This window comes from Glandiceps talaboti, chromosome 16, assembly GCF_964340395.1.
Source record: "Glandiceps talaboti chromosome 16, keGlaTala1.1, whole genome shotgun sequence".
NCBI lineage: Eukaryota > Metazoa > Hemichordata > Enteropneusta > Spengelidae > Glandiceps > Glandiceps talaboti.
The window spans coordinates 23,804,854-23,818,066 of record NC_135564.1 but is presented as its reverse complement, the minus strand read 5'-3'; the positions used below and the strand labels follow the sequence as shown (position 1 = coordinate 23,818,066).

General features: G+C 37.5%; 1 protein-coding gene across 8 annotated transcripts in view; it reads right to left on the bottom strand.

Moving 5' to 3' along the window:
• Nucleotides 1-13,213, bottom strand: part of LOC144447869 (neogenin-like) — a 281,364-nt gene that overhangs the window by 81,578 nt on the left and 186,573 nt on the right. The window lies entirely within an intron of this gene.

Genomic DNA, 13,213 nt, shown 5'->3' with positions numbered 1-13,213 from the left:
CACACACACACACACACACACACACAGACAGACAGACAGACAGACAGACGCCGAGCGATCCTTATAGCACTACTGAACCTCAGTTCAGTTGTGGTAAACACACCAACAACATATATTCAACATATATGTTCAAGCATGTCTGAGTTATGGCTTTGGACATGAAAACTGCGCCAACAAAATGGCTGTCAGGCAGCCATATCGGATTGTATCACGACGAAAATGGATATGCACATGTATGTCATAGAACACTGTCCTAATACCAACTTTGAATGAGATCTGAGTTATGGCTTTGGACATGGAGAAAAATTGACAAACAAAATGGCTGCCAGGCAGCCATATTGGATCGTATCACGACAACAATGAATATGCACATGTATGTTATAGAACACTGTCCTAATACCAACTTTGAATGAGATCTGTTCAAGCATGTCTGAGTTATGGCTTTGGACATGAAAATTCACAAACAAAATGGCTGCTAGGTGGCCATATTGGATCGTATCATGACAACAATGAATATGCACATGTATGTCATAGAACACTGTCCTAATACCAACTTTGAATGAGATCTGTTAAAGCATGTCTGAGTTATGGCTTTAGACAGGGAAAATTCGCAAATAAAATGGTTGCTAGGCGGCCATATTGGATCATAATATAAAACAAATTGACGTGCATGTGTATGCCATAGTATGTTGCCCCTGTACCAAGTTTGAAAAAAATCGGTCCAGGCATCTCCAAGAAACAGCTGCGGACGGACGGATGCACGGACGCACGGACGGACAGACAGAACCCAATCCATAAGTCCCCGTTCCGGACTTCGTCCGCGGGGACTAAAAAAAGAGAGAAGATTTTCAATTTTGATCGCAGAAGAGATTGTATGGATTTATCTTGGCGAATTCTCCAGCATGAATTTTCGGTAGAAAGCTGGTGATTTGACCCAGATGTTGATGCTGACCTGGTTTGACTGATGACCTTCTCATGCATGCTTTCAAACAGAAACTCGTGGAAGTATCGAATGAAGCAAAAACAAGATTTTCAATTTTGAAATAGTGAAGAGATCGTATGAACTAATGTCAAAGAATTCTCCAGCATGATTGCCCGCAGATGCGATCTTACAGCCAACCACAACATGTAATGTGAAGCTTTTATAGAACGTTGTAGCATAGGTCTCACCATAGAGTTTTAAAGGCCAAATTAACTCTACCTACATTAATTACTACTTCATTAAAGACAACTGCAGAACTAATTTGACAATTAAAATATCAACAACAACAAAAATTCACGTCGTCACAACATGTAACAACATATCCTGACCAGAAACAATGCTTTTCTTTTTTGTGGCCTACAGGTCTAACTACCGAAAATATGCAAATAACTTATTACAACTAAAAGCTACATCAAAAATATTTCCAGGTCAGATGCGCTTTGGTATCGCAAATGTATGTACCAAATTATACTGAATTTGAAGCACACATTCTTGAGTTAGTGTCAAATTACCAGGCTGTATCTTAAAAATGCAAGCTTCAAATTTCGTATAATATGATATATATATCAACCACAATAATACGCACCTGTCCTATGAAGTTTGTTGCTACATCTTTTACCTTTAATGAGTATTTTGAATAATGAACGATATTCAGTAATGAAGCAGAATCATGCACTCTTAAAATTCTGTATAATTTGGCACATACATTAACCTAAGAAAGCGCGCTTGTCCAAAAAAAGTTACCATAGTTTTTAAAGTTTAATTTGCATAATTAGTGATTCCCTTATGAGAGGCATTCAGTTTAAATCTGGTTAGACTTGATTTGCATATCGCTAATGGTATTATCACGTTGTGAATACTGCTTCATCTACACATGCACAGATGCATCCCTTATTAAATTTCAGGCCAATTTGCTCAGTAGTTGAAGAATTATATATCTTTGACCAAACAGACACATTTTCACCTCCTGTAAGGGGACGTATTGAAATGACGATGTCTGTCTGTCTCTCTGTCAGTTTGTCCGTCTGTCTGTGTCATCATTTTCTTAAAAACGGCTCGCTGAATTATAATGAAATTTGCTACACATTTTCCACATGCTAATGGAAAGAGCTATTTAGATTTTGGTAAACATCCAATGAACAATAATTAGTTATTTGCATAATTGATGGTTTTAAGTAATTAGGCTATATCTTTGGAACGCATACTTCAAAAGCTTGTGATTAACTATCAAAAGCAGCAGAAAGATCTAAAAACCAAGACTACATCACATGCTGCTTCGAATCAAGAGCACGTAGGATGTCATTTGTAACCTTTAAGAGAGCAGTCTCATTAGAATGACCAGGTTTATAAGCCGATTATAAAGGTTAGTCTAAGGAATTTGAAGCGATGTGGGCTTTTAGTCTAATAGCAACAATGCATTCCAGAACTTTCGATAAAAATGGCAGATTAGAAACTGGACAATAGTTTTTAAGAATATTGCAATCAAGTGAGGGTTTTTTTCAGAAGAGGTGTGACAACTGCTTGTTTGAAAGAGGAGGGCACAAAATCAGAAAACAGTGAGTTGTTCAAGATTTCGGAAATAAAAGCCAACAGAACACTGATAATATACCTATCCTTCAGGATCTTGGTGGGAATAGGATCAAGACAGCAAGAAAATGAGGGCGATTAGTGAAATATCTCATCAATCTCATCCACAGTAGTCAGCTGAAATGAATCCAATCGACACCCAGGTCCCAAAACTGAACCAGATGAAGAAAACTGATTATTTCCAACAGGATTAATTGATCCAAAATTCGAGACGAGAGATTTAACACGATTTTTGAAAAACTGGGCAAACCGATCTGCAAGTTCAACAGAGTCATTATGATCAGGCAGTGTAAGAGTTTTTGTATGACCAAGAAGTCCAGTGACTATACTGAAGAGCTTTTTCTGATCTCCAGCAGTTTTCAACCAGGCCAGCATAGTAAATTTTCTTGGCAGCTTTAACTTTTCGCACAACATCTGTTCGAAGTTCTGTATATGTGGTGATGAATTTCCAGTTGAGATTTTCTCCAGGCTCTCTCAGCTTTCATCCTTGCTTTCCTTGCCTCGATGATGGAATCAGTAATCCATGGAACAGGTTTCCTGTTAGGAACCAATCGTTTCCGCAGAGGAGCATGAAAATCAAGTGTCTCACAAAGACTATAATAGAGTGAGTCAAGTTTGGACGATATTTCAATATTTTCCAGTGCTTGAGTACAAGGAAAATGGCAGATGAAAGGTCAGATGTGAATAAATCAGCAGAGAAAGCTTTAAACCTTGTTGTGCTTATGACTACAAAGTCAACCGCATCTGCAGATTCAGGTGACACAGTGGTTGGTATTTTATCACATAGTTCAATTTGAGTGTCTGGAGCTGTATCTATGTATATTTGATCATTGTTTACAAGTCGTACTTAAACAGAAACAGGACTAATTTTTACGACTTACAGCTAGAATTACACAGACTTAATTTGCAATAGCACAGAACAGCTGCTATTTGATGAGGTTATTGTACCCTCTTGTGCCGGCAGGTGAGTTCAACAAAAGACAAAAACCCTGACTTTAGACATAATTTTACATACATATGACCTGGTGAACTTCTCTTGAACAAAACTAGATCAGGGCATTTCAAGACACTATCACACCATATTTCAGCTCAATTGGCCAACTTGTTTTGGAGAAGAAGATTTTTAATAGCGCCAATGGTGTTCAGGGGTGAACAAATCCACTGGTCTGAAGTCCGAGACAACTGATTTTTTGGGGCAGACCACACAAATTTGACCTTGTCTGGTCCATCGGACCAGTACCTTAAACTGTAAATAACCATGTTAAAAAGTAGGAACAGCAACAACTGAACGTGAACAAACAAGAAATACGATCGCGATGGAGCTCAAACTACACGCCTTGCATAACCTTTCTATGGGTCATGAAGTAATACTTATAATCAGGTGACTTCGGATGTCAAACCAGCAATATGCGCTATAGAGGTATAGCGTATTGTTCAAGTGAATAGGAAATGACGTGTTAGATAGGAGGGACATGAACTTTGACAGTTGAATGGCTGGTGGTGCGTGAATACATCATAGTAGCGGCCTTACATTGTAGTTAATTTCACTGAATCAACAACAATGTGAAATCCATAATCACAGGAGATAACACTCAACAGCCATGTGGCTCATATCATTAAGAATAGGGACATACCGGTTTTGGGACACAACAATTAGGAAGGCAAGAATAGTAATTTCATTGTATAATAACTCAAATATATCAAATGAAACATTTTATTTGCTATCTTTCTGTCAGCATTGATTGTATTATTGCATTTATTTTATTACGGAGCTTCAAATGATTTATAGTAGAACCCCTTTCATGAAATGAAGTCTTCCAAATGACGCACAAACTTCATGTCCTGCAAAAGTTACCGAGTTTGTCCACTGAGCAAGTGAATAACAAAGGTTTCATCATTTTTGCCAACCTCAGTTACTTCCTTGATAGCAATCATTGACTGTCATCTTGGTTTTTCCAATGACACACGGCGCGTCAGATTACCCAAAATGCAGTATGATTTGTATGCTCGGAGATCGAATTCGAAGGCGCGGTGCCGACACATACGTTGTTGTTGGTTCTACACGTACACATGCATTACGTTGTATATATCACTTTTGAAGAAAATATCTGACGGCTATCGCGTCGTCCCTGCTGTCCCAAAGTAATCATTAAAAAGAAATAAAATTTACTCGGTCATGAATTTATTTTTTCTCTTTCTTTTTGCTCAAGAGTCAAAAGCCAGGGTTTAGTACACATAATTTACCGAACTGTGGTGCATGCTCCTATAGCGTAGCGTACGTGTCTAAGTTTATCTGCACTCTGCATAGCATCCAGGCATACATCGTTTACTTATCGTGGTTTGCGACCCTGGCCCTGTCGTATCATAATCACAATTTAGACTATTAAAAGTACAAACATCTATTCACAGTTATAATTTTATTGGCTGAATTTTATTTCTCCGAGTTGATTGCTCGAAAGTTAGAGCGTAATTACCGAGGTGTTTACACTACTGTACAAAACACGCGGCCTGTGTGATGATGGCGTCCGGGGATGGAGTATGCACCGTGCACGTCATTTTTTTGTAGAAAATACGAGGATTTACAACCCAGCCATCCCACAATCGCAATCAATATACTAGTAGTACAAGTACATACATATACTTACAGTTATAAATTTTATTCAATTTGTCTCATTTCTCACTCAAAGGCCAGAATATAATATTAGTACATGATACAATTTACTGAGCGACAGCATGCAGCATTGCCATTACAAGCATACAGTGTACACGTAACTTGACTAATGTTGTGCCTAGCATGATACGCGTTACACCGTCCATGTGCTCCACCGCGACACTGATTGTCCATAGAAAATACAGGTAATGATTTATGACCCTGCTGCATACTGTCTCATATTTACAACAAGCCATTGAGAATGACATAGTCCCCGCTATGATTGGGTTTTAAGGAATTAGCACTACTCTGATCACGCAACAACACTTGTGAACCTAAATCAAACAGACTTAGATATGTTGTGTCTGCTTGTCGGACATGGAACATGCCTACAACAATAAAGGATTGGTTGGGTATGGGGGATCATATCAATATGAAAATGGATATGCAAATGTATGTCATAGAACACTGTCCTAATACCAACTCTGAATGAGATATGTTCAAGCATGTCTGAGTTATGGCTTTGGACATGGAAAATTCACAAACAAAATGGCTGCCAGGCAGCCATATTGGATCGTATCACAATGAAAATGGATATGCACATGTATGTCATAGAACACTGTCCTAATACCAACTCTGAATGAGATCTGTTCAAGCGTGTCTGAGTTATGGCTTTAGACAGGGAAAATTCACAAACAAAATGGCTGCTAGGCGGCCATATTGGATCGTATCATAAAACAAATTGACGTGCATATGTATGCCATAGCATGTTGCCCCTGTACCAAGTTTGAAAAAAATCGGTACAGGCATCTCCAAGAAACGGCTGCGGACGGACGGACGGACAGACGCACGGACGGACAGACGGAACCCAATCCATAAGTCCCCGTTCCGGACTTCGTCCGCGGGGACTAATTACACAAACATTTATTCACAGTTACGAATTTATTTTCTCTCGAAAGCCTTAGTTTGTTACATCACGTAATTCACCAATTTTTGGGGATAAATGCTTTGTATAGAACATACCTGTTGACGATTTACGAACCTGCTGTCCCATGGTTGTCATACATGGTGACATGACATTTTCGAAAATTCTATATGACTGCAAGGACTACGTTCAAATCCTATCTTCGTCAAGGAATTCACTACGTGCCTAAGCACCCAGTATATCATTCGATTCGTATTCACGTGTACTACAATTCTTCGTTCATGGATTTTGAAAAACGTAGAGACAGACAACTTTAAAATGTGACAAAAATCCCAAAATTTGTGAATTTTCAGGAAAATTAGTCTAAAAATGACAATAAATGCACAAATACAAATGTGCAAACGTAGTTTGTTTTCACTTCAGCTGATTGTCACATGTAGTGGCTTTTCCGACAACATCATAAGTTTATGAATTAAGAGAATCGAAAAAACACCTAATTTTGACCAAAAATGTCATTTTATTAATATTACTATGGTATACGATAGAAATGCCGTTGGAAAAAAATTCAAAAAGTACTAAAAATAGCAGAATTTCGATTTCCAGAAATAACTAGTTGTGAACGAGGATGGTGAACTTCCGCCCTCTGCTAGGCTTCAAAGCTTTGCATGTAGTAGTATAGGGAAGATATGAGATTTAAGATGGCGTCCTCTGAAGGTATCTGCGAGCATACAAATCGCATTGCATGATGGTCTAGCTCACTTGTCGTGTGACTTACATGGGTTGGCGATACCAGTCCCCCTGCATTGCTTTCTGCAATATGCTGGTCATGTACAGTTGACTTCGAATAACAGATGTGTGCACATGTGTGTTGATGACTGGGTTTGAAGTTTCAAACAAATGTACAGATCCTTTCGTAGTGGCTCATTCCATTTTGGGTGTGTGGATTGCTTGTTAGACACATAACACAAATGCACTCCAAATCTGAGCATTTATACTGCTTATTATCATTTACTTTGTAATAGATAAAACATTACACGATCAAAAATATACACCACCTGTTTCATTTTCTCCTTACATGTAATTTAGGTGTAACTAAAAATGTGCTAAGACCAACCCTAGAGATATATGGTATGCGCCAAGGCATTTCCCACCATATGTTATCTGTTACTATCTGTAAACATAGGACGTCATTGTCCACACTAACTCTCAAAAAAGCTACAATTTCTCAAATACATTTGCTGTGTGGCTACCCATCTCGTAAATAATTTAGACCCGATCTGAAATGCGAATGGCTGTAAAGTTTTAAATGGACAACACAGCAATGGTCAATCTTTTGAGCTATGGAGTTATAGGAAAACAACTGACCAGCAAGACACAAAATGAACAGTCTGATTCTAGGGTTACAGATAGTCAACGAAGTATCTTTATTAGCACTGTAATGAGATATTTGCCAAAGTCACACGGACTCCCTCTAGTCAGGCAATGTATGTGTTCCTAGTTTTTTTCGTGAGATTTTATAGGATCAACTTTGAAGGGGTCAGTTTCTTTGTACAGTTGTGATGGTTTGTTTGCAAATGTCTGGGTTTTCCCGACAAGTTTGACAAAACGTAGTACAACTTTTGTCGTCATACTGCACTGTTGAACCATGACTAACACTGTTTTCTAATGTTCTTGTCGCATATTTCTGTCAAATTTCTGATCCTTCGTGAGATTCAAGTGAAGTCCATTTTAGGTTTTTCGTTTCGTCGATGCCTCAAAAATAACCATTACAAATAGAATAGAAATGTCAATTGACTGAAACCAAGCATGTCAACTTTATATTTATTATTATAAGTTGGATATTGTTCAACTAAAAGTGGTGTACCTCTGAATATACAGATTCATAGGCAAGATTTAATGTTTCACATTAGCGGGACCTGGGACCACTAATTCTTTCAGCAGGACCACTGGATTTTTTAAGGCACTGGTGTGGGAACCACCAGTTCACAAAATTATTTTTTCACCCCTGGTGTTGTAGGACAACTGTACAGTTTTAAAATTGTTTATCCACCTGCTCATCCATACTAGGTATGGGTATTGGTTTGCTGAATGATTATCCAGTTGCCCATCCAGCCCTGTTATCTTTGCAATATATGCAATCATTTGGCTGTTGCTATGGGCGTGGTCATGTTCCTAGACATATATGCATACATTTTTTGAATGTTCATTCATTTGTCTATGAATACCTGATGTAATCTTTGTGATATACATCATATGGCTGTTGCTATGGGTGTGGTCTTGTTGCTAGGTATATTTGCATACATTTTTGGAATGTTTATTTAGTTGTCTATTAATCCCTGTTATCTTTGTGAAATACACCACTGTTTGGCTGTTGCTATGGGTATGGTCATGGTTGATAGGGTATTTGCATACATTTTGAATGTTTACACACTTGCCTACCAGATGTTATGAGCAAAATATACTGTCATTTAGTTGTCATGGCTGCTAGGGCCAATTGTGTCAAAATGTTTTGAACAAAATCTGCAGAATAACACTTTCAGAAACATCTCAATAAGTTTCAGCCTCATTGACCAAGTACTTATTGAGTTACAAGTTTTTGACCAAAATTGGTTTTTGAGTTTAAGACGTCCACACACAGACAGACAGAAAGACGGATGGACAGACACACACCGCACCATACCTATAGCACTACTTAACCTTATCAGTTCAGTTGTGCTAACATTTGGCCCAGCAGTTGTTGAGTTTAAGTCGTGCACACACACACACACACAATTCAGTTATGCTTACATTGATTTAAAAGAAACTGACAACAAATCAATACTGCAAAGTTTCTATGACATTAATGGGGTGGACAATTAATTGAGCATTTGAGCAAATGGGTAACCTAAAGAGTACTTGGCAACAAGCTTCCCTAGAGAGATGACATTGCCTGTGAAGGATCATATATTTAAATGGAGAAAAGTATGGGTGGGGATTATATCATAGTCTGTAATGATTGGCTATTCATATAGTGATGTACACAACCAACCCTCATAGTTTGAAATGTGAATGAGACATTCTACTGATCACATATGCTAGCCTAAGTCCCAGAAGTAGGTATTAGTAAAAGTACTGAGAGTCAAGCAACCAATTTCACATTGAAAATTTGATATATATTATTCTTTCGAGATATTTTCTGTGTTCTACTCAATAAATCTAACACCAAGCTCAGCTTAAAGGCATGACTGCCTGTGCATGGCACCCTATTTTGCATATGACTGACTGTATGTTTTGGAGGTGGAGAACTTGTGGTGACTCACTGGCAAGTACAGCTTGAACGGAGGGTACCTAATTAGCATATATTTATGAGGATTATATTTGAATTCAGACAGCGCCCTCTAGTTGGACAGTGACCGTTAGTAGGTTTTCACAGAAATTTTCGTCGCCGTTAACCAACCATACCTAATTTATGGTGATATTGAATAGCCTTGTTGGTAAGTATTCGCATGTAATTTTTCAAGAATTTCTATGCAGTGAAACTGTCATTTTGACGATGCTATGGGTTTTTAGCAATCGAATATTGTTACAAGTTTAACGATGCCGCAAATGCATGCAATGATATTTACATTCAAAATAAGTCCTGCTATTGATTTATCATGATATGAGAAACGTTGAAACGTAATTTCTGTTTGGCTCAAGGTCTTGATACAAACTTACAGACATTTAAAGTTGACCGTGAATGGATGTTTCCATCATGGCGACCTTCCTATTGAATCACTGTGACTACGCGTGTTGCCAAGCCAAGAGCACACGCTAGTACGCTGAGCTATACGCGTACACGTATATTCCGTTTCGGCCTTTGAAACTAGATTGACTCAGCTCAAATAGTAATATTGGATATAAGCATTTCGTAATTAATTTCAGACCAACTTCACACACAAAATTGTTTTGTCTTGCAGGTATATAGTAGCTGATGGTTGGTTGAAGGAGGGATTTGTGACAAGACATTCAGCTTTCCGAGTCATCCGCATATTAGAGACTTTCGGCTACACGTTCAACGTGTACGCGCACGTGTGACGTAGGAGATTTTGTGCTACTACATCTCAATTTTGACCTACTTCTCTGCGTACTGACAAGTTTCGCGGGCGTTTCGAACGTGGCGACGACTGTTTACACGTAAGTAAACAACGTGAAATTTCTTTTAATTTTTTTTGTAAAATCATCACTAATATAATAAAAAATGTTGATGCTTTTAGCAAGGTGTTGACCCTTCACAACATAATACACCTCGGTAACTTTGGTTTTCCTTGATAAATATCTAAAATGCAGCCTTGAATCTGTGGCTGCCTTCACGTAACTAATTTTGCACAGAAATCACGATGTATGATGATGACTGTAACTGCAATCATCAAGATACTACAGGGTGATTTTATTGTGAACATACGAGATTATTCAAGTAAATTCTAAATATATCTGCTTAATTATTTGTCTTGTCATAATGTCAAGCCATTCGGTTATTGTCATTGCGCTGTTTATGTCATATAGCCAAAAAATTAATGTAATATTTAGGTTAACCATGTAATCTATTATTGATATACGTAAACGGCTCGCCGAAGCAAAATTAGGTCACAGCTGGTACGTGAACGTGAACGTGAGTGAGTTGCGCGTTCGTGTACAAGTTGAACGTGTAGCCGAAACTCTCTATTAGTGTGGATGTGGAGAACTTTGCTTTCTGTCTGAACTTTATCTGAGATGTAAATTTGTGTTGAACTGTTTGTCTAGAGTGTCACCTTGGGTCATTTATTTCATTTGTCCATATATTGGACATTGCTCCTTTTTCATTTACTTTATTGCTATTGTAATTTTTGACTTGTACAGTTTAAATATGATCCTATTAAAACACTCAACTGTTCTATCACCCAAAAGCAAGGTTGTCCTAAATAAAATACGTGTCATTTATAAACAATGCACAGCTTGCACATCTATATGTTTACATTTTTTAGCCTGATCGCCTCCGATCAGGCTAAAAAATATAAACATGTACCAAGAAGGTCAATTCAGGCAAAATAATAACGAAGGTAAAATAGCAGTGAACGATTAGCCGACATTTACATCGGATTTTAATCAGATTGATAGATAACATGACAGTTATGCGAAAACAATACATGAACAATTGTTGTGAAATCCATGATGTGATAAAATTAGATCGAGAGGTGGAAAATGGGTCAACACAAAAAGCTATCGTTCAACATAAGCTGCAACAGTTGATTCGTTTTATGAGCAATAATAAAACATACAGAAGTGTTTCCCAAAAAGATGTATGCGTATATGAGGTATGGTTGAAAAAGATAATGAAGCGTGAAAAATACAAAAAAATAAGTTGTGGCTTGAAATAATAAGGTATCGGATACAAGTAAGAACACGGTTTGAGGAGGAAAATATGCCAAACCCTACCGCATTAAAGTATCATTGGTTGAGGTCTTGCTTTGTATCTAAAATATGGCATCAGTCGCATCAAAGTACGATAGTATTACCAGATTATAATAGTCATGGTTTTATTGCTAATGGTAACAATTTAAGTATCTTGTGGGATTCAGAAGAAAATATAGCAATGGTTAAAGATACTGTTGACAAATACACAAAGGGTTGTAAATGTAAAGGGGTGCAAAAACAAACAATGTGATTGTGTTAAAAAGGGTCTTAAATGTGGGCCAGGATGTTATTGTAAAAACTGCGGAAATTGTGAAAGCAACGAATATACACATAGGGGAGAGAATGATATGGAAGTGGATGACATCGTGTTAACAGAGGGTGAAAAAATACTTGACATTATTGATGAGCTAGAAACTCTTGTACAGTTTGAAGAAGAATATAATTTACCAGAAGAATGTGTGTTTGAGAGGGAAGATGATGGGGATGAGGGCGAGGACAGAGATTGGGATGATAACGATTTTCAGTTTCAAGAAAAATCAAACATAACACCTAATAAAAAAAATGTGTGGTTCCGATTATTAAAATTTAGCAAAGGTGGGGTACATGTGTAGGTAGAATTTTTAGTCTATTTTATTATATATATTTTTTTTCATGTGCGAGTGTCTAGTTTAGGGTTTCCATTGTTTTCCAAAAGGTCTCTGTGTTTGTTTATTTCTTCCTATCAGATATACAGCCGTTTCAGATTGGAAGAATAGTTCTATGTATTGTCTTCCTAGGTTGGTGTCAGTTTCCACATCCATTATTTCTTGTGAGAATTCACATCATATTTTTTCTCGAATACTTAAAAAAAAGTTTAGGGTCGACTAAGCAGTGAAAAAACTAGGTAGGGTTTGATAATCGGAACCAAACAATTACTTCTTAGGCCTGAGTAAAGAGTTATCAACGTAATAGCTTCTGTTTTGAAAATGGTGTTTGTATTGTTACTTTCTGATGTTTTCAAGTTTTCTAGCTTGGTCTTGCTGTTCACTTTTGGTATTTAAGTTACATGTTACCTGTAATAGTCTTAATAATAATACTTCAAAAACACTAAACATAATAGTAAAAGAAATATAAATGTTAAAAACCTAAAAAATTCACCTAAAAGACTTTGAATTGGATTTACAAAAACTAATAAACGATGTAAGCTTATAACGCACTGTTCTCGCTATGTATGAAAGCGAGACAGTCTGGTACAACAGCCCTGGATTTAGCTCTGGATGTATGCGCTACGATGTTCGACACGTCTTTCCAGATGGAAAGACATGTCGAACATCGTAGCGCATACATCCAGAGATGGCAGTATCGTATATTTGGGGAAAAAACAAACTCTTAGGGTGTCTTTATTTCTGTGGTCATATATGGAAAAACTCGTAAGTAACCAGCGTAAAAACACTCATTTGTTCCATATACAGTTGCGTTATCCATTCCCTGCATAGCGCAGAATTCAATAGACGTATTGGTCTCTGCACGGCGTCACTTAATCATGCCGCAAATACATGCAATGTACCGTACGGCCTTGAAATTTGGACCAGCTACTATCGATGGTATAGACAACAGTTTGTGAAAGTTTCCCCTTGACTCAAGCCCTATAAGGCCCTTTAAGTAAGTGTTTTCAGCT